The sequence below is a fragment of the Orbicella franksi genome, chromosome 1 (assembly GCF_964199315.1).
Source record: "Orbicella franksi chromosome 1, jaOrbFran1.1, whole genome shotgun sequence".
Taxonomy (NCBI): Eukaryota; Metazoa; Cnidaria; class Anthozoa; order Scleractinia; family Merulinidae; genus Orbicella; species Orbicella franksi.
The window spans coordinates 26,247,440-26,257,615 of NC_138145.1; the positions used below are offsets into that span (position 1 = coordinate 26,247,440).

General features: G+C 38.8%; 1 protein-coding gene and 1 pseudogene across 2 annotated transcripts in view; one reads left to right on the top strand and one right to left on the bottom strand.

Annotated features, from left to right (window-relative positions):
• The window catches only part of LOC145499466 (5'-nucleotidase domain-containing protein 3-like), a 121,135-nt gene that overhangs the window by 19,708 nt on the left and 91,251 nt on the right, over positions 1 to 10,176 (top strand). The window contains exon 16 of one of the 2 annotated variants that reach the window (XM_081478987.1): positions 1 to 131. This exon is cut by the window's left edge and continues 2,885 nt beyond it. The exons of the other annotated variant lie outside the window; for it this stretch is intronic. The gene's annotated coding sequence lies outside the window, so the exon portion shown is untranslated. Of the gene's footprint in view, positions 132 to 10,176 lie in introns of those variants that run through there. 2 annotated transcript variants of the gene reach the window in all.
• Positions 2,715 to 7,088, bottom strand: LOC145499528 (uncharacterized; annotated as a pseudogene).

The window sequence follows — 10,176 nt, forward strand, 5'->3', positions numbered from 1 at the left end:
AACTGTACGGAAGTGGTGCTTTTAAGACCCGAGTAACGATGACATGTAGTCTCTGCGAAAACGGCGCACTGCCCTGCCGGCTTTTCTTCCTTCAGTCATTTCTTCCTTTTTCACCCAAAATAAGGGGGGGGGGGGGGCTGGGCCCCTCCCCTTAATCCGCCACTGCCTTATACCTGTTTTTAATAAACCTTCCTATTGATTTACCACTGAAAAAACCATTATCTATCGTTTAATCACAACCACTCTTCCTTTGAGAGAAAATTTAAAATACCACACTTGTAAAACTTTACAAAAAACAAACAAATGCAAATGAATTGTAATTTGAATTCATTATCACTACTGTAAATCTTCTGTTTTATTACAAAAAATAACCTGTTTTCCATTATGAGTGTTTATCAGCTGAAAATCCTGTGGTTAAATCACGTCTTCTAGACTCTTCTAGTTGTTTTTCACAAACCAAACCTAATTTGTGCTCTTATCATGCGGGACAGTTATAAGCTGTTTTCATTGCAGCAAAAGGATTCGAATTACTTTTTTTAAAGTTGAAAGATACATTGCATTGCCTCCAGGTAAAATGCAAACAATAGCATAAACCAGAACTTAGCTCTTACAAGACTTGAGTATTCTTTGGCTTTCATGTAAATGTTGTGCAACCCAACCGCCACTCTGTATTGCATTAAAGAGACCATAATCTAAGCTACATCAACCAGTTCTGATAAAGACAAAACCTTCAGCTAGCTCACCTTTTCGCAACACTATTCTCCATTGCTTTCTGCTATCTCAACTGTTTTCACAGCGAACTTCTTCAATGTTCTTCAATTCTAGTTCAATTTCACCACAATTTCAGCCCATAGATATGTTTAGTTCAGCCCTAAACAACGCTCACCAATACGTAAATTTAATGTAGACCCTTGACCTATCGCGTGTCCCACACACGTAAGTTTAATTCAGATATCTCAGTGCTCATAAAATGCTCACACAGTGCTTATTTACTACCTCCCAGGGTGTATTTCCCTTCCACTGAGGAGTGAATCGTGTGCGACATAAGCGCGACGGACATAAGCGCGACGAAACTATGCGAAATCACTATCCAAAGGAATGCAAGCACGCCAGCATAAAGCGATGACGTCACCAAATACGTCATCGCTTCTTAAAAATCATAAGAGAAGTTCTGACTAACGTGTTATTAACTTCAGATGGTAACTTGTTATTTCTGCCTAAGTGAGATTAACTCGATAAAAATGTCCAAGCATACTTTATGTTGAGTGTGAAGATTTCTGTTGCTCGCTATGGTAGTTTCTCTAATACTGATTCCTTCAAAGTTTTTTTCGCAGGTTTCGAGCTCTGAAGTGAAAGCCCTAAAGGAGTAGATTAAAACGTGCGAGTTAAAACACATACTGTACCAGAGACCGTGGAGAACAAAAAATCTGACCAAGACAAATAAGCATTAGGAGTCACTGTTCCGCCATTGGCTGCCGTGTATTTGCACGCCATCGTAGTTACAACCCCGCCAATAAGTAAGTTAAAACGTGGTAAGGCTACACCCCACCAGCCCCTTCCCCTCCGCGGTCATGTACTTCATAATTTACTCCTGTAATTCAGTTCATGGGAACAAACTCGTTTTCACTGATGTATATGACCTAAAAAATCTGAAATAAAAATACAAAATTTACTTCTTTGTTATTATCTTTAATTTTTCTTTCCATTGTATTAACCATTAAATTATAAAACTGCTGCTAATGTGGTTTTCAATTGAGTGTCGTAAAACTATAACCAAACCAAATACTTGCCAATTAGACTACTCAATCAATCTCAAATTGCAGTAAAACCAAAACCAAAACCAAAGTAACTGCCTTACTACTTTCAACATTAAATTGAGCAACGCTTTGAAACTGCTATGGTTGTTCACATCTTCTTTACAGTTCATCCCATATAACAGGCAAGGAGTTGAGTTATTACAGAGAAAACCGAGAGAAGCAATATATTAAGAAAACAAATGAATGAAATTACTGCCTAAGGTTTCATATTTGCATTTAATACAAATTATGAGCATAGAAAAACTTATAATGCTTTACAGAGTTAGAAGACATTTTAAGAATCAGCTGAGGAAAAGCTTTATAGTAAAGTAATTAACATCCTCGTTTAATTAAGAGAAAGAATTGCGATCTTAGGATTAAGACAAGAATTGCAATTTACCTGACAGACAATCTACAGAAACCGCTCAATGTGTAGAATTCAATTGCAGATCAAATATAGTATATATTTCATAGTGCGAGTGACGAGTTCGAGGGACTACACGCGGGATCACGCGCATTTGTCCGGGAACATTGTGACCGAGTGAGGTTGGGGTCAAGAGAGAAACAAAGATGGCGCAAAACTGTACACATGTTGATGGTCAGAGGGAAACAAACTTTTAGTATCGTGAACCAGTAATAGGGCCTTTGCCTGGGGCCATTACATGAAAGAAAGTTAACTTAATCGTCAAGAAATAGCCGAACTCTTAAAGGGTGCAGTTTTACAGTGAAAAGACAAGCAGATAAAACTCCCGGGATGAAAAAGAGTAATCTAAACAGCGCGGGAGAATAAATGCGTTAAGCTAAGTGCAGAATTAACTTGAGACGGAAGGCAGAGAAGATGCAAACCTCGCCAGATTAAAACAAGATAACATTAGATGAATTCAACCTTTGCTTTTGTGCACTTCTGTACAGGTATGTTAATAATAACTGAGCTTATTTAATTGTGTAATAATTGAGTAATAATAGGTCTACTACTAATAATAATAATTAAAGAGGGTAACACCAAAAGAGCTAACATTAAATTTATTTAACAAATAAAGAAGCCTAAGCCGTGTATTACACTGTGATAAAACAGGACAGCATTTGAGAACACAAGGGAAATGTAGAAAACATGAGCCACAGATGAGTGTTTTCTACATTTCCACACTCATCTGTGGCTCGTGTTTTCTACATTTCTGAAGTGTTCTCAAATGTCCGGAGTGTTTTATCACAGTGTAATACATGGCATAGGCTTCTTCATTTGTTTTATGATATAGAGGTTATGTGGTGAAAAACAGTAAAACATGATTTTTCTATGTTTTATATTCTGTTAGAAAACAGCCCTAAGAAAATATGCACGCTGATTGGTTAAAAATCATGTTTCTATTTTTTTCCATTGTGGTGTTTTCTAAAGGAAATAGAAAACATGTTCTCCGTGTTTCTATCGAGTTATAGAAACACTCGCGAAAGTTTGGGAGAACTCGAAAAAGCTGTGGAAACACTCGCCTACGGCTCGGGTTCCCATAGCATTTCTCGTTCTTCCAAACTTCCACTTGTGTTTCCTTAATTCGATAGAAACATGGTACATGTTTTCTATTTCTTAAATAAAACATGGGTTTTTTCAGAGCACACGCAGGGTCCTATCTATATTATAATATTTGATAATCAGTTTTTAGGAATGTTGAATAGGGAAGATATTAAATTTTGTTTATGCTGATTTAGTTCTTCAAATTGTTAATACTTCAAATTTCAGGAAACAAAACACTTTTTGTTTCAGTAGCCAATACAACATGTAGCTCTTATATGGTTGGGATATACATACATTCATACATGCATACACACTTTAACTGATATTGCAGGTTAACTAATTAGGGTAGCTTATAAAGCTTATGTGGACCTGCTAAATTATCCAAAAAACAACAACAAATATTTAATAAATAGAATTTAACAAGGAATAGCAAATTACCTGACTAAAGTAAGAGGGTGACAAAGGGTTTTTGCGTGATGGGTGATCGCCCCAAAATTAGCTGCATGATGCATGATTCAAACTAAATTAGCCACATGACGCGGAACAGGACATCATAACGTGATGCGTGATTTGCTTTAATTTTATAAGCACATGATGTGTGTTTTACCAATTAGATTTCTATGATAGGTGAACGTTCTTTGAACTAGAAGGATACCATTCATTCAAAGTAAATAATAGTCTTTTTAAAATTTTTCTTATTTTACATCATGGCAGAGGTAACACCATTTTCTGGTCTTTTTTGTCATTTTCTTGACCTCTGAGGTCTTTGATCTTCATGGATTTTCATCGTACTATAGGCCCAAAAACTTGTGACACAATAGGAATAAGTGAATTAAAAAAAGTTAAACTTTGCACAAGGAGTATGAGCGTCAATGTTATTTTTGTCCACTTTGTCGACTGATCATTTTTGGCTGCAGTGCATCAGACCATATCCGAATCCAGCTATCGTATGAAAGATCTGAAAGAATGTCGTCTCCAAAGGGTGAAACTATAAGAGACGTTAGAGTTTGGTGTCATTTTATTCCGTTGGAGAAGACAGTTGTGTAAGCAATGAGAGACTACACAAGGAAGAGTTTGTAATTTTCACACTCTTTTCTGTTTTCATAATATTGTGAACAACGGCACCATCTTGGAGCTTCATTGTTTGTTCCTGGGCGTGTGGATGTAGTTTGTTAAGCTTACTATGCTTGATTTTGTTACGGTAACTTAGCCAATCACAGTTCAAAGTGTGGATGGACTGACTGGTTTGATTGTATGTTTGAGTGTTGCTCTTGATTTTCACCAAATATTAAATGTAGGTTGGTAAGTGGATCAGCTATTCTAGCAGATAAGTGATCAACACACGTGTATAGTGATAGTTCTGGGGCTGGGCCAGTTCGGGCTTATTTTGAGTGTTGCCTCGGGGCTCAACTCAAAATAAGCTGTTGCTCCTCACGATCAGGTACGAAAAACCGCAGGGCTTGTGGACCTCTGTTTTGATTGTTGCCTGGCCTTTTTTCGCGCAGCCACGTATCTTCCTTATCAAAGACTCAAAGTCAGCATATACCACAAATGGCGCTTTCATCTGCTTTTGGTGGTTCTTGAACTTCACCTTGTTTTCGCCCTCTTTGGGCAGCTCGGTCCTTGTGGGCCTTTTCAGCTGCCCCATGCATTCGGGTTTGTGTCTTTCGAGCAGCTCTGCCGTCATGTAACTGTGCAGACTTCTTTCACAAAAATGTTTTACACCAACGTGCTTGCTTTGGCCGCACTCAGCCTTCTCACATGTGTGTAGTGAGATTTTTCGTTTTTCTGTATTAACATCAAGTTGATTCTCGGGATGCTTCCCTCTCTTTTGCTGAGCCTATGCACAATCACACGGTCTTTTTCCCAGCCAAACACATTTATCGCTAGGTTAGGGTTTTGCTTTTCTAGCTTATTAATCTGTGATATGGGCATTGGAAAGTCTATTCCTGTAAAATTTAGCCCGTCTTCTGTGGGGTAGCTTGACGTTCTTGTCACCTTTTTCCCATCTGTTGGTGGAAATAATGCTGTATGTAGAGCCCTTCTCAAGCACTCGTTGTCTCTGTTTTTGGACAGTGATGGTTGCTTTTTTGTTTTGTAGCTTTTTGGGCAGCGGCATGTAGCTGCCTCCATGAAATGGTTGGTATTGGGCGACATTGACGAATGCTTCAACGACGGCTTCTACCACCCAGCCTGAGCCTCTTTGAGACCAGGCTTCTATTTCGCCTTTGACTTCATCAATGAATCAGCGAAGTACGCTATCTACTGTTGAGATCTCTAGTTATCGAAAACTTAATGGTAAGCCAGAACTGTGTTTTGGCACTTTTCAGGGTTTGAATTTCATTTTCTACAACTTCGGCAAATCTTGATTTCATTTTTTGTGCAAATTTCAAGAGGTCGGCTTTAGATTTATAGGCTTCAGGGACCGCCATTTTCCACACACGAAGCCATTCGTTGAAGTTGGTTCTTACCAACTGAAAATCAAATCCGTGCTGGTCCTGATTGGAGACTGAAGTCTCACGTTCTCTTCGCGCAAGATAGGACTGTAAAATATCTCTATCACACCAGATGAAAACCTTGACGCAGCCATGATTGCTTTAAACAAAGGCAGGCGGCTTGTTCAATTGGGATTTTTTTCTGGGGCCACTCTCGGCGGTATTGGGCAATGTCGATTTTGGGGCAGACAAGGCCGATCCTGGCAATATAACACACGTCTAGTGATAGTTCTGGGGACGGGCCAGTTCGGGCTATTTATTTTCAGTCGAGCCACGAGGCGAGACTCAAAGTAAGCCTGAACTGGCCCGTGTGTGATCACATATTCTGCACATGTGTTACACATGGTACACATACATTTTTTTTAATGGACAAATTTTGTTTGCTTACTTTCTTGTGATATCCATTATACTCAGCTCTAAAAACGGAATTATGAGTCCAGGCCTGAAACAAGGGCGTGTTAGGCATCTTTGACTTAAGTAGGGAGTTGCTTGACCAGAGGAGCCACAACGAAGTAGAGATTTGCAGAGATCTTGGATGTAGGGCAATTGCCAGTTGATACGTTTGGTGTTGCTGGTCTTAGAAGTTCTAGGTAAATCAACAGAAAGATATTTTGATGGAGGAGCTACCTTGCAAGTACAAGTAAATGGATTATCCTCAAGATGCCAAACTCTTTTCTCGGTATTTAAGCAATCTGAACATATGTTTTACCCTTTTTTTATCAGCTGCTTCTAACCACACTTAGCACAATGGGTGATTCCAGAAAATATCCATACCTATACCTTGGGTGGCTTTTTCGAATTCCGAGGGCAAGGGGGTTTCTTTGAAGTGGAAATCCAAAGGCATGGGGGGTACTTACGATTAGAATTCCAAGGGTGGGGGAGGGGGGAGGTTCCAGAAGGGGCAGACAAGAGTGTGATACATGAACAAACTGACGACACTACTGATAACTGGGGAAAGCAAGATACAAGATGAGTATTGATCGATCATGCATGTGTTCAGGTTCATTTACAGAAGAAAACTGATAAAATCTGGGTTGTAAATTGGTTTTCAGAGGCCTTAATGGTTAGAGTTGATGAATTTCTAGTCAGATTGTTTGCGAAGAAAGATTACCTGCCATATGCCCACATATGTTCTTATTTCTATGGTAATAAGCACAGAAAACAATTGAAATTTTTATTTCTTCATTAGTTTAGTCAAAAACTAGTGGTAAAATAATGACTGAAGAAGAGAAAGTTTTAGTTACTGAACATCTCAGGGTGTCCAATCTATGAAATTGATAATCGATAACCAATACCAATCGAAGAACAGGATTTGTTTGACCTTTTGTTGATTGTTCATCAATTACCAATGGCAATTGATGGCCTATTTGGTACCTATTGGTTACAAATTTCATCACGTTTAAAAATGTACAAGATGTTGGGAATGGGCACTTAAAATAAATCATTAACAATATTAAAAAGGTTCTTATTTGCCCACATTCATTAGTTCTGTAACTTTTAACGTGTTTCCACGTTCTCCCTTTTCCTTGTATGCAGTGAAATGCTTGCCAACATTTATTTCAAACTGGCAAAGGTGGAACCCTTTGATGATCACTCGTATTCGCAGTTGTAATTCGGTCAACATTACAAGAAAAGTGTTGAGGAAAAGGTTGTTGTTATTCATCGTGGTAGATGCAATAATAAAGTGTATTATTGTTTGTCTCACGATGTAGTCACTTGAGATGTAGATTGCGACGTTTCGACTGCTTACTGCTAGTCTTCTTCAGGCGATAAGGTCGACTGATTGCATGGTATCATTTATATCACAAAAGTCGGCTGTGATTGGTGCATTTTGCTCCTCCTATTGTTCCATTGTTCTGGCAAGAAGCTGTTCCCTCAGTGGTCCGCTGTTGTACTGTTCTCCTGTTGTTGTGTTTTTTTGATTGTGGGCATCCATGCTTCAGGAATTTCAATTCAACTATCCCTGTTGATGTTATTAGGGTGAAGTCTTATGAGAATAGCTTTCTTGACCCTACATGTGCCAGTGAGGATCTTGATCAATAAACTTGACCTCATTCCAGATAGGATAGTGGCCGGTCTCGTGGGTGTGTTCTGGCAGAGATCTGGGTACGGGTGAGTCGTATATCCCTGTCGTGTTCTTTGATCCTCTCCTGCATAGATCTCCCTGTTTCCCCGATGTAGACTTTGCCGCACTCACAGGGAATCCTGTAGACAACACCATCTTGTTCAGCTGGGTTGTCGGTGTCCTTTGGTTGCACTAAGTGTGACTGAAGTGTTGTGTCGGACGGTGCGAATGCTTTGTTGTTCTAGGCAGCAGCGGAGAGACTGCGAAACTCCTTGGACATAAGGCAGACGGAATTTCTTTAATTGAAGTGGACAGAAAGGAAAAAAACCTTTCCTTTTCTACTGAATAAATACTTGCTTGTGAAATTTTATGCCTGGCACAGTGAAAACAAAATAATAATTTAGTGGAAGTGTGATGTGAATGTGTTTATAAAGGACAGAAATCTCACTTCAAGCCTCATCCAGCAACGGGTATAAATCCTCTGTTGCCTTGCTCAATTCTAGTAGTGATTGTAGGTCAGGATTCTTTGATTATCATGATATCAAACAGACAAATCCACATGCATACCCAGTGGGAACAGCACAATGAGAGATTCCTCAAAGAATCACCTTCGAGATCACTATTATTGATGCTTATTTGCAGTCTTTGCAATTTTTCTGAAGTCGTGACTAATTCTAGGCTGTTTTTGTTCTACTGCTTTAGAAACAATTCATAAAAAATGCAAAGAACTGCTGTTCACAAGATGGCTACCATGCTGTGACATATGAGCTCCATATGTTTTCGGAGCTGCAATCTGCAAAACGTGTGACTTTCTTGGGTAAAAAATGAGTTAGACCAATCAGAATTCCGTAGTTAAATGACTAAAGCCAAAAAAAAATTCTCTGCATTCCATGGTTGTTGGTGTTATCGCTCTTAGCGGGAGTGTTACTTAATAATAATGTATAAGAATAGAAGAGCTACCTAGCCGTTATAAAAGAATATCTTAAGACAGAAATATTCACAGAATTTTTCAATTCTTTCTGGAAAGCACGTGGGTGAAAAATATTTACTTACATGTAATAGTGAATTGTGTTTTTTTAGGCAGTGTTATTGGCAGAGGCAGAGAGCATTGGAATGTGGATTTTGGGCCCAGGACCAGAGATGTTGGACCATGGACTGTGAACCGTGGACCATGGACTGTGAACTGAGGAGCATGGAACCAAGGACTAAGGAGCATGGAACAAGGACTATGGAACAAGGATGGGGGACCAACGAGAGAGGACTTAAAACCAAGGACAGAGGGTGGGCAGGAAGCCCTGAATGATCACAAATTGGACTTGACCTGAACTACAACTATTATTTGCATGTTAAGGTAATTTATTTTACCTTATTTTGACTTACTTGGGGAGCACGGATGGCACAGTGTCAAGAATGCTTGCCTCCCACCAATGTGGCCTGGGTTTAATTCTGGCCCAGTGCCATATGTGGGTTGAGTTTGGTGTTGGTTCTTGCCTTGCTCCGAGGGTTTTTCTCCGGGTAACCCGGCTTTCCTCCCTCATGAAAAACCAACATTTCCAAATTCCAATTTGACCAGGATAGAAGACTTGCATGAATTTCAGCTTCTGATTTGGCTTCCTCTTTTTTCATCATTGGCAAGTGGTTACCATGATTTCACTTAGTAGATCATTTGACACTGATTCCTATATTTGGATTATCAGCCAAATTCAACAAAATTGCGGTTAATAATGTTTTGCGTCACTTTAGACCAAAAATTCCTCTTCCTCGATTACTCATGGTAAACATTTGTTTTACAATTTAACATTAATGCTCTGTTTATTTTTCTAGTTGCATGTGCACTAAGTGCTACAGATTTCATTTCACATAGTCTTCTTGGTCGTTGTTATTTGGGTGATTAGGCAAATTGGGGAGAAATTTTTATGATGTCTGAAATAACTACTACAAGTGACACCACAGAATCTGTCTGTTTTCAAAAACTTTTTATTTTTATCATGGCAAATGGGAAGCAGTATCTAGAATTAATTTTACATCAGTCAATCAATCAGTCTATCAGTCATTGAATACTATTTTATTAATTGTAAACCACTAAGGCACATGCAAAAGTGTTCCTAAAATTGCTCATACGTTTTATGCAACTAAACTAATAATTAGTAGCCGCTGAGATTTTTAACTGACAGAAGTGCAATTTATTTCAAAACATTCACTTTGATGCACATGTAGCTACTAATATTTAAACAGAGTATTCATCTGGCCAATATGTATTGTGTGCCATTCATTTGCAAATAAGTGGCTTGCTTACAAATTCCTCATTATGGG